Here is a 25,750-nt window from a genome sequence, read left to right on the forward strand (position 1 = left end):
GATTTCAAGACTCTGGCTCCAGCCATGCACATTTTTGACTCAAGCTACAGGATCTGACACAGTATTAGCCTCTGCACCACAGTGTAAAGAAAAAGCATCTGAGTGGGATTTGGGATGCTCTATGGGAACCTTCCACCCACCAATGCCTCCTGCTGCAGAAAGCTCCCTTGTTCTGCTGCGGCCTTCCCCACAGAGCAATTTCAGAGGGAGCAGTTTCATCCTGTGCATATTGAAATGCCTGGTTTACTCTTCCAAGCTAACACATGTATTCATATTTGACTTTAAGCCAATAACGATGGCACTGATTGAATCCCTTAAGTTCTTACAGCTAATGCTGCACTAGTGTACATGTTACATCCCAGCTCAATCAATGGGCAATCGATGGCACAAAGGTCTGTAACCATACATTGAGTTGGCAAAATGAGGCTTTTGTGTGCTTAAAAATGTATTGAGGGCAGAGGGTTAATCTCTTTGAGTTTATCCTAACAACAGATCCCCTCACTGCTCCCTTGACCACTTTGTATTATTAGCCATGGTGTTATCTGAATCATCGTGTTTTCCAGGCAAGATCAGCTTGCAAGACTGAACCTTTCCCTGTTTTATACACATGAGAAGATGTCTGAATGAATGTTCATTTTAATGTTAGACATCATCTTACTTTTTAAATCTAATCTTTTTTTTTTTTTCCTTTTTTTTACCTGAGTAGGTTTTTAATGTCTCTTAGGAAATAATGGGGCTGTTCTTTCCAAACATCTATATTCACAGAGGAGAGATCATATTAGGTAACAATAATGTTATCACTGTTATAAGCCTGTTGTCTCTTTTTCCCCACCACAGAAAAGACTTTGTCAAATATTGGTCATGTTTTTTTCCAACCTCAGCTTGAAAGCTGTTTCTTCTCATTTATCCTTACTGCCAAAATGGATCTCTCAGCTTGAACACTGCAGTCTCTTCCTTATACTTCATACTTACTCATCTGAGTACCACCAAAATAGTCATTCTCTACACTTCTAACACTGTCTCTTGCCTTGAAATGTTGCTTTGGCTTCCAGCCTCCACAGAGATCATTTCTTGTCATCTCAGGCCTTGAAGTCCTGTGTTAAGCTTTCAAACCTGATTGTTATTCACAGCATAGCTTGGGTTGAGAGCCAAACTAGCACTTACGCAGCTTTCAGATACCTAAATTATAGCCTGTGAACCACAAATCTATTTTCCTTCCTCATTCTTCACCCCTACTTCGAAGCCCCTACACCTAAAGACACCTAAGATGACCACACAGCACCCAGAGGGCTCATTACTCTTTTTCATTTCTGCAAGTGCTCTGAAATGTCTCATTTGAGCAGATCTTCAACTCTCTTTGCCCCTTCTCCCAAAGCAGATATTGTCCAATATAATTTCTTTGGGAGGCCCCTCACCGACAGATCTTGGCCCTTAGCCAACCATGTTTTACCACACTGGCTGAAGGGGAGAGCAGGTGTGTCCTCTTAGTGTCATGAAGTGGTTCCCAAACTTTCCTGCCATGACCTCATGTCCAGTTGCAGCTTATGACCCAGCTGTTTGCCTTGGAGAGGGTACAGCTAATGTTTTCCAACACCTGAGGTGGCTCACATCAGCACCCAGCACTTCCCAAGATGTGTCCTAACACAGCCCTAGGTTAGGGAGTCCTCTGATAACTCTGTCCTCTTTGTGCAGTTTGTGCTCTTCACTGGACAGTGATAACAGTTGTCACGAGGAAGAGGAGAAAGCCTCTTCACCCCTGTTTTCTACACTGCAACCAGATGCTTATGGAATTCCCTTTGAAGGCCAGAGATTTGGGTTTGACAACGACTTATTTGACCTCTACTCATAGTGAAAAAGGAAGGGGAGAGACTGGATATTTAAATCAATGGTTATGATTTAAGCCATTAAACCAATATCTAAATAAGTGGGCCAACATCTTTCAGACTACTGAGCAGTGGCCATACTCTATGTGTGGGAAAGAGGTAATCCATATTCCCTTCAGGGTTCAGGTATCACACCACCCAACTTGCTGTTAGTCACGTCCTTCCTTGAATCTATGCCTTCACCCTAATTTCAGCATTGACAAATTTCTTCTTTGGTTCAACTAATATGACTCAGGGAGTGGGACAGATGAATGGCTTTTATTCCACATTAAACTGGCGTTCCACAAAGGGATATGGCTGAATTCCATTTTCCATTATCTAGTTTGGCCATTATCTGACATTTCAGATGGAGCTGATTTATTAAAATTATATTACCTCAGCACTCAGTGGTTACTCACTGCCTTCAATGGGAAATTGTTCAGATAATCCACTGGGACATCGTTTGAAATGGTTGCTTAGAGTACTCCTGCAAGTAAGCTAAGCAGTATTGGATCAGCATGGTTAATGGCACCAAGTGGGAGGCAAAGTTTAGTTGAAAAGAAGCGAAAAAGTAGTAATTTATTTGAGAGGCTTATCAGAAATACACTGCAGTATTCTTGAAACTAATCATATTGATCTTTTGATCTTTAGTATTTTCCCTATATCAGACAAGTTGGAGGAATAAAAATGTGTTTCAGGTTCAGTTCATTCTTATTACTTCATTTATCTGTATTCTAGTCTCACATAGAGAAGTTAATCTTTTATTTATCTGAAGTTTTTATATATCTTATCCCATAACAGCCTTTCCTACTGCTTCAACACTGAAAGTTATATCAGCAGTATCATTGTGAACTTATTATTCTGATTTTTAAAAATGTAGTTGTAAAAATATGCTATGCAATCAGACGATATACAATTTCTCAATCAGAGAGCAAATAGTTTTTCTTAACACTACTTTTATGAAGCTATTTGAGAAGTGGCAGAATTAAACCAGGAAGAATTTCAGAAGCAGCATTGCAAAAGAGGCTCTCCTACAATAGCACAGAAGATAACAAGATAACCATGGAGCAGAAACATCTACAAATACCTAAAATGGGAGCCAGCAGAAAATTTTCAGAGCAGAGAGGATAAGAATCCAAAAAAAAAAAAAAAAGGGGCAAGATCACTACTCTGAGGAGAAACCTCTGAGGATCACTGTTGAATTTTATAACATTCAACACATTCAGAATTAGCCTGGAATATAGGCATTGATAGGGAGGTGAATGTTTATGATGGATACAAAACTATTCAGGGGATTCAAAATTAAAGCTGAATGCAGAACTCTACTGAAGAAGCTCACAATATTAAATGACAAAATGACGGATGAAATTAAATGTCAGCAAATGCAAAGGAGTTCACATGGGGAAAAATATCAATAACTACACATGCATTGTGGTGGATTCTGAATGAGCTCCTACTGCTCAGAAAATAAAGTTTTGAAAATGTTGTGGTTATCTCCCCTGAGATTTCAGCCCACTGCTAAGCTGTGATTGCAAAGGCATGCTTCATATTAGGCATTATTAGAAAAGAATGAAACAGAAACATTCATTGTGGCACTTTCCATCATGAATTCTTCACATATTTCTTATCATGCCATCTCAGGAAGAATATGACAGAACCAGTCTCATCTAACCCTGTGAGATGACCCTCACAGTTCCTTTGTTCTGAACATAACAAATGTCTGAATAGTTGGGAGGCTACTGCTTCTTTCGTGCAGAATAATGTTTGTCCCTCCATCACTGCCTGGGTTGGAGGAGAGGAAGCCATTCCACCTTGCCTCTTAGGTGGAGCAAGACCTGAAGTCTTGTTCATGTTATGGTGCACTCACAATCTGAAGTATATAAAGTTTCGGGTGGAAAGTCCTCTCAGAGTTTCAGAAAGTTGTGTTAACAAGAAGAACAGATTTCCTCAATGTGTAGTGTGGTACCAGGGCTGTCAGTGTTGGTTAGTATTTCTTCTACATCTAAGCAGTATGGCTTGTACTCCTTATATGATCTGGTAGCTGTGCTGGTTAGGGCAAGGGGCAGTGACCTTGAAGTCCATTGTTTCTCAAAGTATTTTTTATTCTGGCCAAAGGTGGTATCTGTTATGTTTTCTTTGCCCCCAGTTGCCACTCATTTTATTAACGACATAAGTTTAGCTGTCTTGCAGCCACGAATCTCTTTCTGGAGCAGGCAGATGACTTGAAGCTGGCACTACATTAACAGCATCTGAATGCCTTTGAAATTGTTTAAGGACAATGCAACCTTGAGATCGTGGTGGCCGCAGTCCTCTCAAGGAAAAGGGATCTCTCTTCCTCATACCACCAATGATCTCTCCCCAGACTTGGCACATTTCTCCATCCTCTGAATGTGAGATGGGTGCCACTGCTCCATATATCTCTTCAAAGCTGCACAGCAGGACAATTTTTGTTGGGTCCAGGGATTGCTCTAAAGGAAATGATTAACATAAGAACATCTGTAAAAGAAGCAATCCACATGAAAGGGCTGATATATTTTTTTTCTAGCTTTTCTTCTTCCTTAGCCTTATCAGTTATGATACTGAATTCAACTAAATTGCTGCTCATACAGGAAAGTGAAGCACTATGATTGTTGCAAAATACTTTTAAGAACTTCAGAAAGAAAAAAAAATTAAATGAAACAACAAAACAAACAGCAGAAAGTGTAAAGTATTGTTAGGTTCAAAATGTCAAGGTCAGCATGAACTGTGCAGGGAGAAATGAACTCTCTAAAGTGAAGATATAGACAGGCATGGGTGACCCAAACTTAGAAGCCCATATGAAAATGTAAAACCATGGAGTTTGCAGGTGGAATAAAATAAAAATATCCATAAAGGAAAAATTCTGATTTACCCTTTCTTCTAGCCAGTCTTAGGATAGGAGCCAATCTCATGGATAGTCTACTAATTACCCCATAACAAATATGGTTCTTACAGGTGACTGGCCATTCTAAATAATTCTTTTGGATAAGTTTGAAAGGCAACTATATGGTGTCAATTTGGAATAGAGTTTTAGAAAAATTGGAAGTCAGTCATCCATGACAAGCTTGTGTCCCTCTTTGTACACGCAGCTGAAGTGGTAACAACTCTTGTAAATTTATCTTAAGTTTCCTGATACTTGATAGCTTTCTTAAACCTCAACTCCAGAAGTCACAGGATTATGAAGAAAACATTCATTAAAAAACAGAAATGTTTAAGACAGTCCTAAAAGAAAAACAAGAAAATAAGACCAAAATACACTCTAAAAATTGAAGAAAGAACAAATCCATAACCTTTTGCTTGGTAAAAGTCTCCTAGTTAAATCGATCATTTTATTTTTGGTGGAAAGCTTGACTTTTGAAACTTTGGGGCTGACAACAGTCCAAAAGGATAACATTTGACTAAAAATCAAGCTTACCTGACTGACTGAGACTGAAACTTTCACCAGACCGGAACCAATTTGTATAAAACTGATTCCTTATCTTGTACTGGACGCATGAATTGCATGGCAGAAAATGTATTGCACATGTCAGAACAATGTTTAGGGAAAAGCTACTGACTGAACATCAGATTTCCTAATGGCCAAACGTAATCTAAGTATCAACATCATCTCATGGATGAGGTAACGCAAATTCCTTCATACTACTAGAATGCATAAACTACTGTTTGCAATGTTTAAAATAAGCTGAATGAACAAAATTCACGCTTGGTCAAAATTCTTGGAAACCCATGTAATTACCATAGAGGTGATTTTTTTTTCACCAGGAACACTAAATGAAGTAATATGTAAATACTACACTCCATGTGTATTATATGTAACATAAGCCTTCTATTTTATATATGTAAAAGAAATTGATATCCAAAGTGCCAACCTGAACTGCAAGCAAGGTACGTTGATTTCATTGTAGAGAGCTCTTGCACTGGCCAGTACAAGATCAATAGTATCTCTAGACATTTTGCAACCATATATGACTCTAACTCATCTCTTGGGTCTAGGATTCTGCTGCTTCTCTTCTATCTTGTGATCAGATATATCATGGATACTCCTTGTGCAATACACAAGCTTTCTTTTACAGTTTTTGGTAACAGGGCTTCTGAATACTAAAAAAAGTATCACTTGAATATAATGTATTCAGGGTGGGGAAACTTGCCCTTGCCAAATGCTGACTAGGTCTTTCAAATTCATTTTTAGACCAAATATTAACCACAATTGTTTAACAAGTAATAATATGAAAGAAGCATGCAGTCGCATGTCTTGTAAAATTAAGTCATGGGTTGTTTTCAGGCCTCAAGGCCACAAGTTTTTCCACCCTTGTCATACTTTATATTTAGTTGTGTTTTTGTATCAAGTGAATATTTTAGCAGGGGAAAATCAGAAGTTTAAATGCCATATTTGATGGAAGTTCAATGGTTATGAACCTTAGATGGTTATTCTATGGATTTGCAATAGGTATAGGCAATAATAGTGAAGTGTGAAAATGCAAATGAAACCTTGTTTCTTTCTTTTATTTATGTCTTATTTCAAAACTATAAAAATATAAAAAGGCTAACTGGAATCTAATTTGTTTCTAGAAGCCAGTCCTGACAAGAAAGACAGGATTTAGGTTATTATATGGACCAATATTCATTAGCTACTACCCTTTTTGAGAGGAAACTTTGGAAAATACTGTCTGTTTTCCTTTGTTTGTTTGCTTGTTTAACCTTGCTTTTTTCTTTTTTCTTTCTTTCTTTTTTTTTTTTTAATCTTAGTTTTGTTTTCTTCTTTTTACTGGTTACAAGACAGACTCTGAGTTGTTCAATATGCATGAAATCATGTGGAACAAATGCACTGGAAATTACATTGAAGAACAAAACATTGCTTCCTATTTCAATGCAAAAAAAAAAAATATATCCCTTAAACCGAAAAAGGATAATTTTATAAATTGTAATTTATATGTCACTGATCGAGAATAAGTGATCAGGACTTGCCTGCATGGCATATTCTCATATGGAAGTGTGAAAGTTTATTTTGCTTCACTTTCAAATAGAAAGTGAAGCAAAATAAAACCTCTAGAGCACAAAATTTTCGATATAGCCATTACACTATGAAACACACTACGGAATAAATAGGGATTTCAGATTTTGAGCCCTTTGTCAATTTGGAATATGATGAAATCTAATTATTTACTAAAATCAGTCTACCATTACATGATTTAAAGAAATTGCACACATCAGTGTAAATATTATGCCTATAAAGTCATAAAGACTAAGCTGCGTTCATCTGGAAGGTTTGATGGGGCTGAGCAGTTCTTAGGATGCCTCACCACGTGTAATGTACTGATGGGAAACTAAAGGGTGTTAGCATCTAAAAAAAATTCAGTCATTCTTGGCAATGCTCCAAGATGATCTCCTTTCAAATTAATCTCTGCCATCATTCAATCCCATTAGGAATTAGGGACTCGTGTCAACTTAATATCATGAAGGAAACATAGCTTCTCCATAAAAAGAAGAAATTATTGCAACAGAATATTTAAGGCCAAACTCCACACTTAGTTACTCTTTGCTAAGGTTATTACACATTAGTGCTGATAAATGATATGTGGAAAATGGCTCATCTTGGTTAAATAATGCTGGTCTGATTTTCAGTGCTGTGGAATCATTTTCAGCTGCAAGCGTTCAATACTTATGCAAAGGAACCTGCTAGTTTTCTGTGGTATCATTTCTTTGGAGTTGAATATTTTTTTCTTCTATCATACACATTTTCTTCCAAGTTCTTGTTTCCTTTGAAGTTTGTTATATGGAAAAAATAAAGCTGCTTAATGAAATTTTTATTATGTTGGTGCACTTTGCATGGTAAATTTGGGACTGAAAGGCAAATCTGATTTGTCGCTCTAGCAATCAGGTGTAAAGGTAGCACATTGCTTTGCCTTTGATCCCACAGCATCAGCAGGCATAAAGTGTCATGGCTGAGCTTGCCCATAGAAAGTCAGTTTTCATTTGAGGACTTGGAGTCCAGCATTAAATTCACTGCCACACATCAATGGAAGTTGCAGCACTGAAAACGCCTGTTTGTAGAAAAAGAGGAAAGATAATAACTGTAACAGATAAGGCGTGTAGGTTTTTTGTTTGTGTGTATGCTTGTTTGTTTTTGAAATGAGGGAACTAATTAGAATTCTAAGTTTTGAACTACCATATAAAGTAACAATCTAATAAGGCTTTATTAGTATGGATTTTGTTGTTTTTGTTGTTGTATCTTTTCATTCCAAACAGTCCACCTTTTTTTTTTCTTTTTTTTTCTTTTTTTTTTCTTTTTTTTTTTTTCATAGGGCATAGGTTTCCAGACTTTTCATCATTTTTACCACTTTTCTCTGGACCATATCCAAGGACAGACTATCTCCAAGTGCAACAGTTAAACTTTCAACCCAGTATTGCAGATGAGGCCTGGATGTACATTGAATCTTTTGGAGGCTAACCTCCTGTCCAAGCAGGAGCATGCTTTTCCTACAATGGCAAGACACCACTGTCTTGGGTCTGTTTGCTGCTAAAACCTCTGCTCTGTTTTTGCAGGACTGCTGCATAGTAATATATTGCTACGCTTATATTTGTGGAGCTGGCAATGTCTGTGTCAGTTCAGGACCTGAAATTTGCCTTTGGGCTTCATACAAACACTTCCTAGGATGTGTTATTGATCCCTAAGGTCAGATACCTCATTCCCTCTTCCCTAGTAGCATGAGAGAGAGTGATTTGGAAATAGCTCTTTGGAAAACGCTCATTGAAAATGTTGGTCAGGTGCAGAAAGGAGACAGTGACAAAAATATGTAAGAATGAAGAATTGTGATTTTGCCTTTATTCAGCTGAAATTTCAAATAATATCTCTTAAATATTAGTCAGGTATAACAGTAGCTACTTGTCCTTGGTGATTTTTCATCCAGACCTCAGCAAAAGTTGTGGACACAGCATTTCATCTTACTCTTAGTACACTTAAGTGTAGTATTCACCTTGAGGTAACAGAGGAAGCAATATTAGTGCTAAAATAAGGTAACAGTATGAGCAGTAATTCAGCTACTATGGGCAAACACTGCAAGCATCTTGTGCCATCATAGCTTTAGTTAGGTTAATAGGAAGTGAGCTGTCATGGGAATTTTATAAGAGGCAGAAATCATCTGGGGCTTTTTATGAGCAACAAGTCAGAAAAACAAGTTGATATTTAAATAGCCAACCAATATGATTTTCACTTCTTTGGAGTGATTTACAATATTATCATATCCACTTACATTACACAGACTAAGATAATTTTATATTACTCTATAAGGCAATAAAAAGAAGGTCCAGTGCTGACTTTGCAGCACTGTTCATACAGTTATCTAAAGATGCTGTAAATCCATAAAGTTACACAAGTGAGGTAAGATCTTTTGCCCGAATAACACTTTATTAAAATAACCTTTGTCTTTTTTTTATATCTATATTTCTTCTTACATTTATACTTACCTTCATTAATTATCTATACAATAATCATTTGCCTATTTTCATAATTATATCCAGTGCATTTTCTATGCCATAACTATATTGCATCCTTGTTTATTTTTTCATTGTACCACATTTAAAATATGAAATATATTTATATTTGTGTATTACCTGCTAGAAAAAAACAATTTTGGACACTTCTTGATTTTTTTTGCATCCTGAATTATGACCCACGGGAACAGCGTTAAGCTGAGGCAGGGGAAGTTTAAGCTGGACATCAGGAAGAGGTTCTTCACAGAGAGGGTGATTGCACACTGGAACAGACTCCCCAGTGAAGTAGTCACTGCACCAAGCCTGTCTGAATTTAAGAAGCGATTGGACTGTGCACTTAGTCACATGGTCTAAACTTTTGGGTAGATCTGTGCGGTGCCAGGAGTTGGACTTGATGGTCCTTATGGGTCCCTTCCAACTCAGGATATTCTATGATTCTATGTGCAACATAACAACAAAAGAAGACAATGAAAGAACAAGGATTAATCTTTTTTTTTTTTAATAAATAATTAATAATTTTTCATAATTCTTTTTTTAATAATTAAAAAAGATGTCTTTTTTAGTAAGTAAAAGACTGAGCGGTTCTGGGGATGAGAAGGAAGTCTCCACCCATACTCAAGTGGACTGGCTGTCGTCAGAGAGCTAGATGTACACATGCCAGGGTGACCACTGCAAATCCCTGGTGGTCTTTTCAGATCACTCTCCAGGATTTTGCAGTTGGTGATGACACAGTTGAGAGCCTCTGGGTGAAGATTAAGGGAAATACAAATAAAGTAGATATCATTGTGGAGTTCTACTATAGACCACCCAGCCAGGACGATGACACCAATAAATTATTCTATCAGGAACTAAGAGATACCTCTAGATTAAGTGCCCTTATCCTTTTGGGTGATTTCAACTTTGCCAGACATGAACAGAGAATACCACACAGCAGATACAAATCTGTCCAGGAGATTCCTAAAACGCCTCGATGATAACTTCTTGTTACAGGTATTAACGGAGCTGACTAGGAAAAACACCCTCTGAGATTTGTTGCTTACAAACCGAGAGAGTGTTGGGGATCACACCTGATTTTTGTACTGTTAAAGCAAACACTGACTTACTTTCTCCTGTGATGTCTCCATCACACCTTAGCAAGACCCTTTAGAAACACCCTCACACTTGTCCTCAGATGTTGCTCCTCAGATGCCTCGTGAGTGTTGTTCCAGGAACAAACCAGTGACAGCAGTGCATTGTCAGTGTTAACAGCAGCTGCAGTGCTGAGAAGTAAAGTGCTGAGGGGTGTCCCCTTGTCTGCTCACCTGCTTTTCTCTTCCCCTCTGGGAAGCCTCAGAGCTTATTGGTTCAGACTGTTTTTTGTCCTGTATTTATAGAGCACACAGACCAGCTGAGTCTTGTGACTTGGTTCTTAGGCACAATCACTGTAACAATCACGAATGGTGTTAACAATAGAGTGTGCCAATGAATGACAGACAGCATGAGAGCCATCGAGCAGGGTCACACTTTTTGTGCAGTCTTATAGTGTTGATGTTTACAGTAAATCCACAGCTATGTATGTTATCAGCATTGATTTCCTGTGGTACACCTGATGCCTGCTTCTTTCCAGTGGTTTGTTGTATTGCCTTCTTTCAATTTAATACCGAAATAATACAAGAACTATATTAAATTGCTCTAATTTTGTCCATCTAGACCCAGACTTAGCAGAGACAACCCAAAGGATTTGCTTCAGCAGTGCCAAATAAGCACAATCAGAGATAACTGAATTACCATGAGGGATGAAGAAGAAAGGCTGAAATAGAGCTAAACTTGTGCCATCCCAGTACACTGAACAGAACACTTAAGTAGTCAAGAGAGTATAACTTCGGGTATGATTTAATGTACCATATAGAAAGTTGCCAGATGTCCTGTCCATGAGAATAAATCCTCAGAATCGGGCGTTTTTCCTGCTGCAAGGCAGAGCTATTTGTCTAGTGCTATTTGTAGCAGCAACAGCAACACCTGCCTGGGTTTGCTGGTGGAGCAGGTTTCTGCTTTACAGCCTCTCTTCTGCAACCACAAACCACATGAGACTTTTTTGTTGCTTTTCTTTCTTACTTTAGATGTAATCTCTTTTCACTTTCCATATTAAAAAGAACTTCTTTATTCCACCTTTAGTGGAGTCTCTTTTCCACTTGGGAGGATTTTTAATGTTTGCAAGTATTTTTCATTTCTGTAAGGAAAAAGCGTCACTTGACTAATACCTTTCATCCTACAAAGATCACTCCCCTTTGGGAGTTCAGGGAAATGGTAGACATCACTAAGTGTAGATTATACCACTGTATCACACAGTTTACTGTAATGCAAAGTAAAGGCAGATGATCAAAAATACCACCTGCCATACCTACCTTTGAAAACCTTCCCCATAGGCCTGCTGTTTGTCAAAGGCAGCCTTTTAACCAAAATTCTTGGTACGACAAGGAGATCTCTGCAGAACATATACAGATGCAGTTCCGCAGTGAATGTAATTAAGCTAGGATAGCATAGCATGCTTTTTTTTTTAAAAAAAAAAAAAAAAGAAGTGTTACCACAAAAGTCCAAGGATTAGCTGTTGAATAAAGGAAATGTTGAGAACACACATGGAAAACATATGAATAATGAACACGCATGGTTATGCAAAGTCCTTAAAATGCCAAACAATGAAAGGCTTTAAAACTTTAATTGACATTTTAAATAATTCAAACGTTCCTCCCCCTATTTTATGTATTTCTTTTTTAGAGAGTACAAGGAAACGACATTTCCACAGCCACACAAGTAACAGCACCAAGTTACAATCTCATAAACAGCAATGTAATTACCTATGCTGATAATATTTTAGAATGGTCTAACATAATTTTGGCCAAGATCAACCAGAAATATTCCAAATAATTTTCAGGAAAGGCTGAGAGGCTGCTGGCAGCAGGCAGCTTGCATGCACTTAGAGTGTTTTGGAGAGAGCAGAAAGTACAGGCATGGGCTGCTCCAGGTTGGGTGGCTTCAGCGCCAGAGAGTGGTCCCAGCATGTGTAATTCAGTGACGTGGAGACAGTGTAGAAAGCTGTATCCGTCACATAATAAGACTAACAGTAACAATCCACAAAGAGTACTTTGGTTACTGAGATGTTTCCTATATTGAGTTATATCTGAACTGTTGTTTCAGAAATAAAGGAGGTGAAAAAAATTCCGCATTATAATAGTGATGAGCATCAGATGACCACAGCCATGAAGAGAGTGTAAAACTCACCTAAACTGGTTTAAAATGATAAAAACAGGCCATGTCCCATGCACACCACCCCATAATAGCTGGGGGGCTCTTATGGTTCAGGGCACCTCTGGGAAGAAAAAGGACCAGTGTATGTGTTGTGAACAGGCTGCAGTGGAAAAGTAATTTCATGCAGGAAAAAAGAGAGATTGTCAGATGCACTTAACACTGGCTTAACTTTGTCCCCATAAAGCAGCAGGATTTTTCCCTCTCAGATGAGAAGCTGCTGGACTGAGCCCCATGTCACCTCCAGAAGGAGACGCAAACCACCTGGGAGGTCTGACAGCTCAGGAGCAAACCCAGCCGTCCTGCCACCCGCCCTGTCAGCTCAAGCAGCTTGTTATACTCCAACTCCCATAATTTTCAATATGCAATTATTTCACCACTGCTATGGAAGTTCTAATATATATATGTGTATATATATATATATATGTATATAATGTTTTTGAAACCTATAAGTTTCCATCCTGTAGGAATACATTGCATCTTCAGAATGAGAATACAAATCTGGTGTAAAACTTCTCGGTTTGTGTTTAAACCAGCCGTGGTATTTAGTGACATCTAGGGACTATTTTCGAGTAGTGCATTTTCTGGAAACCATGCATCTCCGTGTGTCTCCAACCAGCAATCCGAGGTTTGAACTCTCAACCATGGTTTTCAGCCATGGTGGTAAACACTGAAGTCTGCAGATAGACATTTTCATCTTCTCAGTGACTGAGAAATGCAATAGGTCATGGTCTGTGGACGTAAATAAATGCTGAGGCATTACTTTATACTTGAAATGAAACATTCTGAGTTACTGAGATACTGCAGTTTATGATTGGAATAGAAGAAATGTAACTCTGCTTACACCATTTTTCTCCCATGAACTGCACACTATGCAGCATTTGTGGTTTATTTTCAAAAAAGTGCCATGAAAATATTAGGGTATTATGACAAAAGTAGTACTGAATTTATTTATTTATTTATTCAATATAGAAATAAACCACCACTCATAAAACATTACAGTTCTGTGGCTGATGAATTATCTTCTTCTAAAGTCAACACAGCTAGCAGAAGAATTTGGGGCTTCATGTGCATGCTGCTGGGCTAAGATTTCATGTCCAAGTATTTGCTTATAGAACATGCCTATAGATAGTCACTATCACGAATGCCTTGCTTTTACATGGAAATTCTATTTACAGTTATTCCTGTAGTAATAATAATTGCTATTCTGCAATATGAAGTAGGTGTTAGAAACTAGGAAAACATTGCTATATAGACACTGGTGGTACAATGTTGTAAGGATTAATAAGAATTCAATCTATATTAAACTTACACAGTGCTTATTTAAAAAAAAAAAAAAAGATTTTTTAAGAGTAGCAATCTCTTTCTGTGGACATAATAAAGACCACTAACCCTTGGATTTAACCTCAGCACCACCAGTGATTTTGCTGTATGTCTATATTAAACATTTTTATCTAATGCTGCTCTTATTTACCCTGGTGTCAGTAAACCAGAGCCAGCCCAGTGCAGTGCAGAGCAGAACAGGACCTCCATCTGTTTTGGTCCAGCAGCTCTGCTGACTGCAAACTGCAAGGGGGCATGGGCGGCCTGGGCATATGTCAGTGGTGGCACCTGATCTGACCCTTGCTTTTAATTCAATTCACCCTTCAAGTCCCCTGCCACAACTCTGAGAAAGTATGTGGTGGCTGATCTGCTGTGACCTGGCACCGCTGCTTTCCTGCCTTTGGTACTTCTAGACATCAGGCGTTTGGGATGCAGCTGCTGAGCTTGAGGACCAAGTCTTCAACGGTGTGTTCTTCACAAGGTATGTTCAAACTAAAACACCTCTACCAAAATTTCCTCTTATCTTCCCCTCTACCTACCCACATGGGATTACAGAAATGAATGGAAAAACGAACAAACAAACAAAAAACCAAAAACCAGAGAGACTTTGGTCAAACTCCTCTGCACAAAAAATACTCTGGAGATTTAGTTCTCATAACAGGGTTCTTCCAAAATTAGGATTAATTTGTGAAGAAGCCAGCTGTGCTGTAAATGCAAATGTGTCCATGCTCAGGGGTAGGTCTTATCTCCTACTGGGAAAGGAGGAAGATGAGGGTGGATTGTGCAACAGGCAAAAACTGAAGCACAAAAAGTTACATCCGAATATGAGAGGGCACTTCTTTACTGTGAGGGTGACAGAGCACTGGCACGTGTTGCCCAGAGAGGTTGTGGAGTCTCCTTCTCTGGAGATACTCAAGACCTGCCTGGATGCCATCCTGCACAAGGTGTTGTAGGTGATCCTGCTCGGCAGGGAGGTTGGACTAGGTGATCTTTAGAGCCTTCCAACCTCAGCCATTCTGTGATTAAATAGCAGCATGAGCTGTGTTGACATGGTGGGACCTTGCACTGTCAGAGTAATTGTATTGCCAGCACCTACGATCCCAGTAACAGTGCAAGAACCGGTTCCTGCTAGGAAGTTTACTAGTTAAATAGAAAAAAGGATGAGAAGATGCACGAAAGGACCTAGCACTAAGCAGTAGAGTCCGTATCTAACCCCTTTCCCAAAATTAGTGATAAGTTTCAGAACATTTCAGTGGTTCTCAGTTGTGGAATAGTTTCCTCCAGAACATGATTTGGATGTTTGGGAGGCAGCCTTTCTTCTGAATATCAAGGGAGCTCAGGTGAGCTGGAAAAAAAATGCATGAATTTTGGCCTACGTTACAGGTTTGGCAATCTCAAGAACTAGTTCTGCTGCCAGTTCATTTCTCAGGAAGATATCTGTGCTGGGGAGTGGTGGAGGGCAATGCTCTTGCTTGTTTATTTGCTTTATTTTTAAACTCAGACATGTTTTCTGAATGTTGCCTGTAACACTATGCTGCTGGGAGAAAACCGAGTGACTTTCATTCCATGAGATATTCAGGTCCACAGTTTCTCTGCTAGTCTCTGGAGAGCATTTACTTCAAGTGCTTATAAGAGCCATTCGTACTAAAAACATTTTGCTGATAGAATAACAGTGTTCAATTTTACATTTCATATCACACATCTTCAGAGGGTTTCTCCACCTTTCAGTGGTCGCTCTCCTGAACTGCTTGCCTAAGTAGCACTTACACCATGGGTCCAGGTGGTTGTGCACACCTTCCTGAGCTCCTGCTGCTCCATCAACAGCCCCACTGAGAGTGGCTACATTATGCTTCTGCTCCACACAGCTCTTGTCTTCTACCTTCATTGGTGAAGCAGCTTGTGCCTGGTTGACCTTGGATGGAGACGGAGAGGGCATGAGGCTGCCTGCACTGATCCACGTGCCCTTGTCTTGTTGTTTGGCAGACACTTGAAGTTCCAGCTCTTTTGCCTTCCACCATCTTCTTTATACAGGCTTGTTTTATGTTAATTGCTAACCTACTTACTTGCTTATGAATAGGATAAATTATGTTTCTCCCTGGAGAAGTTAAGTGCTCCCAGTCTGAGTTTCCTTCAGAGAGAAACCCGTGCCCTGGCTCAACAGAAATAATTGCCTTTGCCCCTATGCAGTGACAAAGAGATGAGCAATCTCTGTAGCCTACACGTGCAGTGACTTTCTTCTCTTCCTAATGGCAGGATTAGAGGCTTTATGCTCCCAAGCTCTGGAATAGTTTCCATCTCTCAGAGAATACAAATAATTGCTAAGAACAAACCATGCTATCACAGTTGTCATATATTTCTTGGTTGAGTTATCAGCAATAGCTTATATCTATTATCCAGGGTTTATTGTTTTGGCACCTTTGGGAAACATACATGAAGCACAATGAATATAAATCGTGTTGTATTTTGACAGTATCTTAAGACTTATGGAGAAACTAAAGAGAAAACAGAACCATTTTATATGTGGAAAGGATAGGAAAATTATTGATTCAAAAATGCTTAGACTGGTCTCTGTCTGGGAAAATAATATGAACATAATTTTAACTTCAGATCCAGGGCATAATGCCAGTAGCCTGAAAAAAAAAAAAAAAGGTTTTTTAAGTGGCTTCATTGAAATCAATAATAGTGGTGCAGAACATTTTGATTTCCAAAGTCACAGTTAGAGTAACAAAGAATGCTTTTGAAAATCACGCCTGCAATTCATACTGTTCAGGATATGTTAATAGTCATGATGAAGTCTTTTCTATTTGTTTATCAAGGAAAAATGTTTGGTTTCAGAACAGAGAGAACAGCTAAAATACAGGGAAGCCTAATTACACCCATGGATCTATTTGACACAGAGACCCCAAAGCTATAACAGCACTGCCAAATATTCGATTTTTGGTCTGGTACAGACTATCCTAGGTCCTGTAATATGCCTCTAACCATTAAGGTGATGCCCAGAGCATGGAAGTGAGTGATCTAATTCCTTATACACTGTGTTCAACCCACTTGAGTCCTAGGTAAGGTCTTCAGCTTCAAATTGGATGGAAAATATCTCATGGCAGAAGAAGCTGCTTCTGTTGCTCCAACACAACGAGGACAAGCTGGCTATCACTCCTGCCCTTGGCTGCCCAATCAGCTAACAGCATTGGTCTCAGATGGCAGCACAAATATGCATCTTTAAAACAAAATATTATATTTATAGTGTTGCTCCATTAAGATGACATCTAGAATACCAGTTTGGTGCACTTTGATGAATTCAAATTTGACTCCAATTGAAAATGCAATCATAATAAAACCTGGATAATTTGAAACGAATTAAATCGCTTTGGGTTGGATTCATGCTTAGTTTGAGCAAAAGCAGTTTTTAAAAAGTCTGCCAACATTTACACCTCCGAATTAATAATCACTTTAGGCTTGCCATAAACTTTCATTAGCCCATATTTCAGAGGTCAGCTACTAAACCAAGTTATGAATTATGCACATAGACGTAATTCTTATATTCCAAAATAGTGACAATGTAATTAGAATTTAAATAAAGAAGCAAATTGAAGAGGGCTTGATTATGAAATTTTTAGAGAAAAAGTAAATCAGAACTAACTAGGTAATTAACTAGGTAATTATAACAGAAACACATAAATAAAAATGACAAGTGCAAAAGTAAGCAAGGATAAAACTTGAGAAAAAAAAATCTGTATTTACAGGCTTAAAAAAGTATAGAAGATCAAGTCCTGGGAAAAGTTTCTCTAAAGGCTTTCATGCTGCATGAAACAAGCAGTTTGGAAACATAGGACTTCATTTGAAAAGAGGTGATGACCAATTGTTACATATAATGTAACACATGACCAGATCTTTGAAAATCAGTGACAGAAGGTGCAAAATTTTTAATTGCCTTAATGAAGCAGTATTGTGATTAAGGACATAAAATATCACTTTGTCTATTTGATGGCAGTTCTGCCAAAAAAAAAAAAAAGAAAAAAAGAAAAGAAAGAAAAACAAGAGTATATATTACAGGAGCTAATATTGTTTATTACATCTTTCTTATAATTCAAGAGGTCTGTTCAACATGTACCATTAAAATAATGACATTCATCAAAAAAAATGTACTGGTCTTTGTTGTGTGGTACTTTGCAAACCTCTATGCAAGTGAGACGAGCATGCTTGGGATGATTAACCCTTCTTGGTGTCTGAGTTAGAAGCAGCAAACTTGAAGTTAAGATAATTAACAGATACAAAAAAGCTAAGAAAAAACAACTGCTCTGAGTTAATTATTTTAATGAATTACACAATTTGAGAGAAAGAAGTAAAGAGTTAGAGATTTTAGAAGAGAATAAGTAATAAGGTTGTTAGTCCCAGTGGAGTGAAAGGAAAGAAAGACAAAAGTTTAACATAATTGGAAGAGAAAGCTTAGTAGGAACAAGATTTTCTATTGCCTATAACACAAGAGAACAAACCCAAGTATTTTCAGATACAACCACTAACCTTTGTTCAGTCTGCCTAACACAGGCAAAGCAAAATGTGATTCCATCTACATTTAGACTTCTTTAGCTTTTAGCATAGTTACACGAAACCGTGGGAGCTTTCTGGCTTGCTTTGCAGCTTGAAGTGCAGTTATGGGACTTTTTCCACATGTATCATTTGTATTGTTGTCAACAGAAGCAGCACAACTGGGAAACTTGCTTTAAGAGGCTGCTGCCCTGGCGGTCATTAAAGCTCAGAAAGATGCTTTAGGGCTGGTCCAGTGAGGAAAAACTGCTTATTGCCCTGTGCTGACCTTCTGAAAAATGTCTGTGTTGTTTCGATCAGAATGGTGGCCTTGTCTACTAGATTTCTTCTATGATTTTTAAGTAGTTGAAGTCTTTATTTACCTATACCTTCACTAAGAAGACTTTTGAGTCTTTTCCACACCTTCACTTCCATTAAGCTGTGTCCTCGATTTGCTTTAGGCGATCAGCTGAACTAAGAACCTGATGTCTTGAGATGCTGTGAGGCTACCAGTATGACCCCCTAGAGATGTCCATTTCCTTGTGTGACCATGGAGGGGACTCAGATGTCTCACTTACAAGTCCAAGCAAAGCTGGATGACGCTATCTTAGTGTTGAAGTTAGAAGAGAAGAGAGCATAGGGTTTGGGTATTTTTTCCCTCTTCTACAACAAGACCTTTTCTTCAAGACTCTTGATTAACTTTGTAGTTAGTAGCAGACAGTATTTTCCTTCCACACGGAATTGAAGTAATCAATTTAATGAGGCCATGGAAGTCCAACCGATACACAACTATTTGTTTTTCCTTTACTACCTTTCTAAAACTTGGACTCCCAAACCCTTCTGGAAAGGAACAGGGAATGGGGAGGAAGGGTTGAAATTTAAGTGGAATGGGGATTCTTAAGGCCTTTTATGTTCATTGTAATATGAATCTCTCCAGATTAAATAAGAGTGCTAGTAAGGCTGCAACCTACCATTGAATGTGTTTGCATACCAGCCTGCAAACTTGCAGCCTTCATTCAGGCTATGAATCAGATTGCGAAAGCTGATGTTCACATAACTCAACATTCTCCAAGCCAAATGCCATCCGTGGCTGCTGCCTGCCTCGGCTTGCTCTACTGGAAGGGATATTCATAGCACTGACCCCAGGAGGGACTCTGATGGAAGATACTCCCTGTTACTCAGCAATAGCACTCAGAGAACTTTATGGCCTGAAATGCAATGTTGATGCTTTAGACCCCTGAAAGGAGGGAATAATTGGGAATTTCTTGAATTTTGGGTCTATTACCTTCTTTCTCCATGTTCTGTATTTCCCCCCACTTATAGAAATGGTATGAAAATGGAACAGCAGTGGCTTACCTTCTGGGATGGGGAGATTTAGGTCTCCTTGCCCAGTACTTCACTCTGCATAAGTGTAAGCAGCGTCTATAGTACCCGCTGCACTCAGGAACCATTGGCAAAGCTTCACCAGAAATACGTGGGATTCGGGCATGTGGGATTCAATGCAAACTCTGATACATAGTCCTGATGTTTTGGTGCTTCTCTGTTTCTGCCGTTCCTGCCTACTCCTAGATGTTATGAAGCTCTTTGCTCAAAGTCCTTTCCTCAGTGAGGGGGCAGGATTCTGGAAGTCACAGTACAGCTAAATAACTGAACTGTGCCTTAACCTGAGGTCACTTGAGTTAAAACTAGGTAAACAAACTAATTGAGGCTGCTAATATCTCTTTTAAATGCTTATTTATTTACTGCATTCCGGTGGCATGGCTTACATGCTATCAAATCTAGTTTTGTCAAATGCAGGAAGAAAAGAAGAATCTTTTCTTTTGTGTTGAGAGTCTGGAAGCCAAGTTTCTGCCTGGAACGATCTGAGGGGCTGATTTACAAACATCTAGAAATGCAGGTTTGTACAGGAAAGGCAGAGTGTCTCAACACCGTTCATACAAGTGGGGATTGCTACACTGCCTTAAAAAGCAGAAATATAAAAAACCCTCAGTCTTCTAGAGGATGTTAAGAATCAGTTTTTAGCCTGTTGCTTTGGAAGTAGTTCTTTTCCTTAAATGAAAAGGAGTGAGGGGGATCTCATTATTTTAGTAGGTATAAGGATTACTGAAAGCTATTTTCATAAAACTTGTAGGCTTTACATATACTTATAGGTGTAATTATTTTTTCTCAAAAGTGCAGTCTTTGGGTAGTGATCTCATATAATTTACTGAGATGGAGTACATGAACTTAAATTCAAAATTTGATTTTCCCTTGTTGAGATATTTCTAAAATAAAGTGGTTTACCAGTCTTCAATGGAAAGATTGTGTAGATATAAAATGGGGAGAGATGATTTATGGATATGAACATTATTGTGTACAAGACGGCTGACAGTCTTAATTAGCTTACCACTGTTCATCTGGAGGGATCAGATGATCCCAGAACAGTTAGAAAACTGGCTCATGGAGCTTGAAGTCTAGTAGAAACTTATAAATACATACATCACACTGATTGTGGTAGCTTTTGACTACAGAACAATAAACTTGCTAACTATATTTAATGAAAGAAAAACATGAACCTGGCATCAAACAATTCATTTGTCAGTATTCATGATTTTTGAACCATTTTGAAGAAAAACACAAGTAAACATGTGGAAGAAGTGCAACAATATTTACTAAATATGGATTATGCAAGGCTTATCTATCTGCTTTTGCGATAAGCTATTCCTGGAAAAGGGTGATGGACCAAAGGCAATCTGTCTGGACTTGTCTAAAACACTTGATGCAACCTTTGATCATTTCCTACATGAGAACTAAACTGAGATAGAGAAGATGAAGTAAATGGAAAGTGATGATCAGGAAGGAAATACTTAATAGGGAAGAAGTGATGTGTTGCTTTGAGCAGGTATCTATGGAGATGAAAAGTTTTTTTTTTTTCCTTTTTTTTTTTTGGCAGAGATTGGTCATAAAATAAGTCTGATTTAATACTTTTAGTGGTGATCTTGGCACACAAAATGGGTATTTATGAACTTTGCTAAAAAGGCAGAACATTAAGAAACATTACAAGCACAAAAAAGGGTCAAGATCTGGATGATCTTGAGACCTGAATTTATAGAAATAGGGTGGGAGTTAACAGCACAGACTGGAAGTTGGAGCACAAGAAGAGTATGAATTGCTTTCAGAAGTACTGTATTTTAAAGCTTGACCAGTAGAAGGTCCCCAGTGTTCTGACTGAAGTAAAAACTGACTTTAAAATGTCCAAAAGAAAATTTTCTCTCTTGCCAAATTGTTCTTAGAAATGCGTTTTTTGCTAAATAAGCTTGGATTTCATTATATATTTACCTGCTATTCTGCTTTCCTTTTTTCAGTAGCATTTTTTTTTCTGTTTCTGAGCTTCTGATTGTTTTGAAGCTATTCTCATGACAATGGGAAGGAAAATGAAAACCATAAAGAAATAAGAGTGAGGGCTCTTGTGTTTCAAGATAGCAGCAAAAATGAGTGACCTGCTTGCTGATTTTTCATTTTCCTTTTGGTGGGATTATGCAAAAGGCAGAAGACAAGGATTTTTAAGGGGTAAAAGGCAGACATTTTTTACAAAATATAGCTCCTATGCAGGATTTCAGACAGGTAGGGCCATGCCCTTTCACTGATGTCCAAAAACCTCAACATCTACCAGTAACAGAGTTATTGAAGGATTAGAGTTCCAACAAGTGCTGCTGCATACATTCAGATTGAAGCTGGGATTAAGCAGCAGCTTGTGTAGGGTAAAAATGGGAGGGGGAATGATTTTGCCACATTGTCAAGGTCTCATGCAACACAGCTCCTGGACGTCACTTGTGGGAAAACTAGTGTTTGGGGGTATCCACAGTCAGTGGGGAGGCTTGCACTAATCAAAACAGGTGCAGGGGACAAGGTCTGAGTGGTTTATTGAAGAACATGCTCAGGAAGAATCAAAGGAGGGTGTTTCCTTCTGGTGGGGATTTTTTTGAGGGCAACCTGCCAAGCATTTTGACAGCTAATTATATCAGGAGTTTATTTTTTGAAGTGTTTATAAGTGATCCAAAAAGAGGGAGGTTTGATTCTTCCACTTGACATGTGCCAAATATAATTGGAATGATCACACACTGGTCAATCTGTGAACAAATTGGATTTGCAATTTTGGCAATCACCCGGCTTTTGAAAGGCCCTCTGGAAATAAGGATGGTTTTTCTCATGTAATGCTGACAGCCTGCACACACACACACATACACACACACACACACAGAAAGAATAGAAAAATAAGCTCCTTCTTGCTAGACAAATAATATCTAGAATGAAATCTTACTCTTTTGAAGTTGATGGCAAAATTCCCATTGGCCATGATTTCACCCCAAATCTTTCAGCAATGCTGAACACCTAGGAGTTCCTAGTAGATCTGCAGAAAAACTCTATGAAAAGTAACCTGATAAAGTTATCTTTTCTCCTAGCAAATATTTCCATAAACACTGTGTGTGATCAAGTTGAAAATGTTCTACCTCTAAAAAAAAACATCATTTATAAAAATTAATGTGAGGGCAGTCAGTACTTTCTTTAGGTTTATACCACAGTGGCAGAAAAAAAAAGTCTTAACTGACTTAAAATAAAGGCTGATGACTTTCTTGGTCCTATCTTCAATATTTTTTCCAGTTCAACATTCTTGTCCATCTGGTCCCTTAATTTTTTCAACATGTCATTCTGAAGGACCAGTACAAGTCTGCTGTTTTTGGTAATTTATTTGCTTGCTAACCTTATGCACTCTCCTGATTCGTTTTAATCCTTCCTGTTTTCACACTCTACAGTGCTTACCTTTTAAAAGCTAAAGGGAGAAATGGGAAATAAGCAGTGATTTCTTGTTCTAAATTTTGCCATTTCGTTTGTTCTCCCCATTTCTGTTTTAAGTATTGTGTGTGTGTGTATTTTTCCCATATGACAATTAGAGTTGAAAAAATATCAAGACTAGGAAAGACTACCTTTTTTTTTTTTTAAATAAAACTACTTCGTTACGCCCTAGTTCATCAAAGAAACTGAAGTACCCTATAAAATAAAATATTTGTTGAATTCCACTGTGACTTAAGCACACATTAAATATATTTCTAATGAGAAATCTTATATATCTATGCATGTTTCACCTATACAGAATGAGATTGTGTGTTTTCAGCTGACACTGCCAGTGTGTAGCAACCTTCACTCTGCTATCAACTTGGCTTTTTTGACTCCAATGTGAACAAGACACACTTCTTTATTTACTTCTCCCTGTTTCAGATGCTAGGTGTTAGCACTCAGGACATAATCCAAAGATCAAGAGAGGTCACTGTCTTGTAACCTTTCTCGTTGATACATATTTACCTTTGTGATAAACAGCAAAAACTTAACAATTAGTCATCCTAAAACATTTCATGTTTTGAACATGGTATGTTCAAAGGTAAAGAAAAATTACAAGTGTTAGATCAACGAAAATGAAAGGAATCAAAACCAAAATACCCTATTTTAAATGCAATGTATGAATACAAACATGAAGATGCAGGATTCTTTTCTAATTCAAACTTTCAATGATGGAAAGTATTGTCAATGTAACAGGGAATAAAAAAATCCTTTCAAAACAGTTTATTAACCCAACTGGCTAACGAGAAGCTCCATCTATCAAAAGACAAGTTAGGTATTGCTCTGCTGGTTGCCACTGATCGCAAAGTTTAGACTGTCTGAGAACAAGGCTCCCACTGAAATGAACTGAGCCATCAGAATTCTGCATTTTTGAATGGCAGCCAAACTATACTCAAAATATGCTTCTTTTATGAAGACTTTATCCCTTCTGCATATTATTTCCTTTGTAAACTTTATTCCACATTGTGAGGCCCAGATACTCAGTTAATGATGTGATAAAAAAATTAAAAGCATATTAAAATCTATGAAGCTTACACCAACATCACCATTGTGACATCACATAAATTTAAACACATGCATTTAAATGATTTGCATCAATTTTCTGTAACTTAAGAATCATCTGAGATTTTGAGATATTCTTTGTGCTTTTCCTTAAAACAAACAAACAAGCAAGCAAAAAAAAATAATTATCTAGGTATGTTTCTTGTAATCATAGCTGTCCTGTGCTGCAGAAGTATATAAGAAGAAAAGTAATAATAAATGTCTCTTTCTGTCTCTTGCCTATGTGATGAATTTTGTGCTGAGCTTAAAGCCCATTTTTCTTTGATTGTGCAAGGAAGAAATCTGGTGTACCAAAGCAAGGGGAAAAAAATCCAGAACAGCAAACATGAAGAAATATTTTTTTTTTATTTAGGTCAGGTGAAGTCTGTAAATCACACACATTAGGGATAGATGTGTGAAGGTCAAAAGGAGAACTGATTCACTGAGATTTGTACAGCCCATTGCCTACATGTTTGCTCACACCCAAATGTTGTCTATTTACTGTTCATTCTGTTATCATGGCAGGCTCACCCTAACCAGCAATTGGGGCAGCCATTAATAATCTGTGGGAGGGAAAGTTTTGCTATCAAAAATTATAAACCGCCTCATGTGAGGTGTCATTTTTCTTGACAGGGTTCCCAAGTTTTAACAGTTTTTCTGTCTTCACAGATTTCTGTGTAATCTTTGCCTTTTTTTTTTTTTTTTTTTTTTTGGGGAGGGGGGGTTGGGGTTGCTAATCTCTGTATTGTACCAAATCTAGTGTATACGCTTTTGGATTTGTGGGAAGGGGATGAGGAGAAATAAAAGAATGTTTAGTATCACTAGAAAGTACATAAAACAACAGATTTCTAGTTTATCCTTCATTTATGGAAGAAAATGGACTTTTCATTTTTTTTTTTGTTGTCTTCCTCCTAGATCTGAAAGAAAACTCCCAAAATAAAATGAGACTGACAAAACAACTGCAAAACATTGGTACATATTTTTGGTGTCAAAGTCCCAGTGACATCTAATAGTAAGACAGCAGCTCCTTGGCAGCAGACCAGACTGAAGCAGACCAGTAAAACTGTGTTAGCTACTTAGATACTATTTATCTTCTCTGTTTGTCTGGAACCACAAGAACTTCTTCCAGTAGTATCCCTTAGCCCTTTCCCATTGTCCCACACAGCTTTGGCTTTGCCTCCTCCTGCTCAATGTGTGTGAGGAAACTGGCACTTTGGGAAGTAGTATCTTGTATGTCTCACAAAGACATCTCAAGAAGCTTTCATCAGCTTCCCACATTGTACCAATGATATTGATTTAATTTAGAACATTTAAAGGATTAAACAAAGAAACAA

The sequence above is a fragment of the Anser brachyrhynchus genome (genome assembly GCF_964034855.1).
Source record: "Anser brachyrhynchus genome assembly, chromosome: 3".
NCBI classification, from domain to species: domain Eukaryota; kingdom Metazoa; phylum Chordata; class Aves; order Anseriformes; family Anatidae; genus Anser; species Anser brachyrhynchus.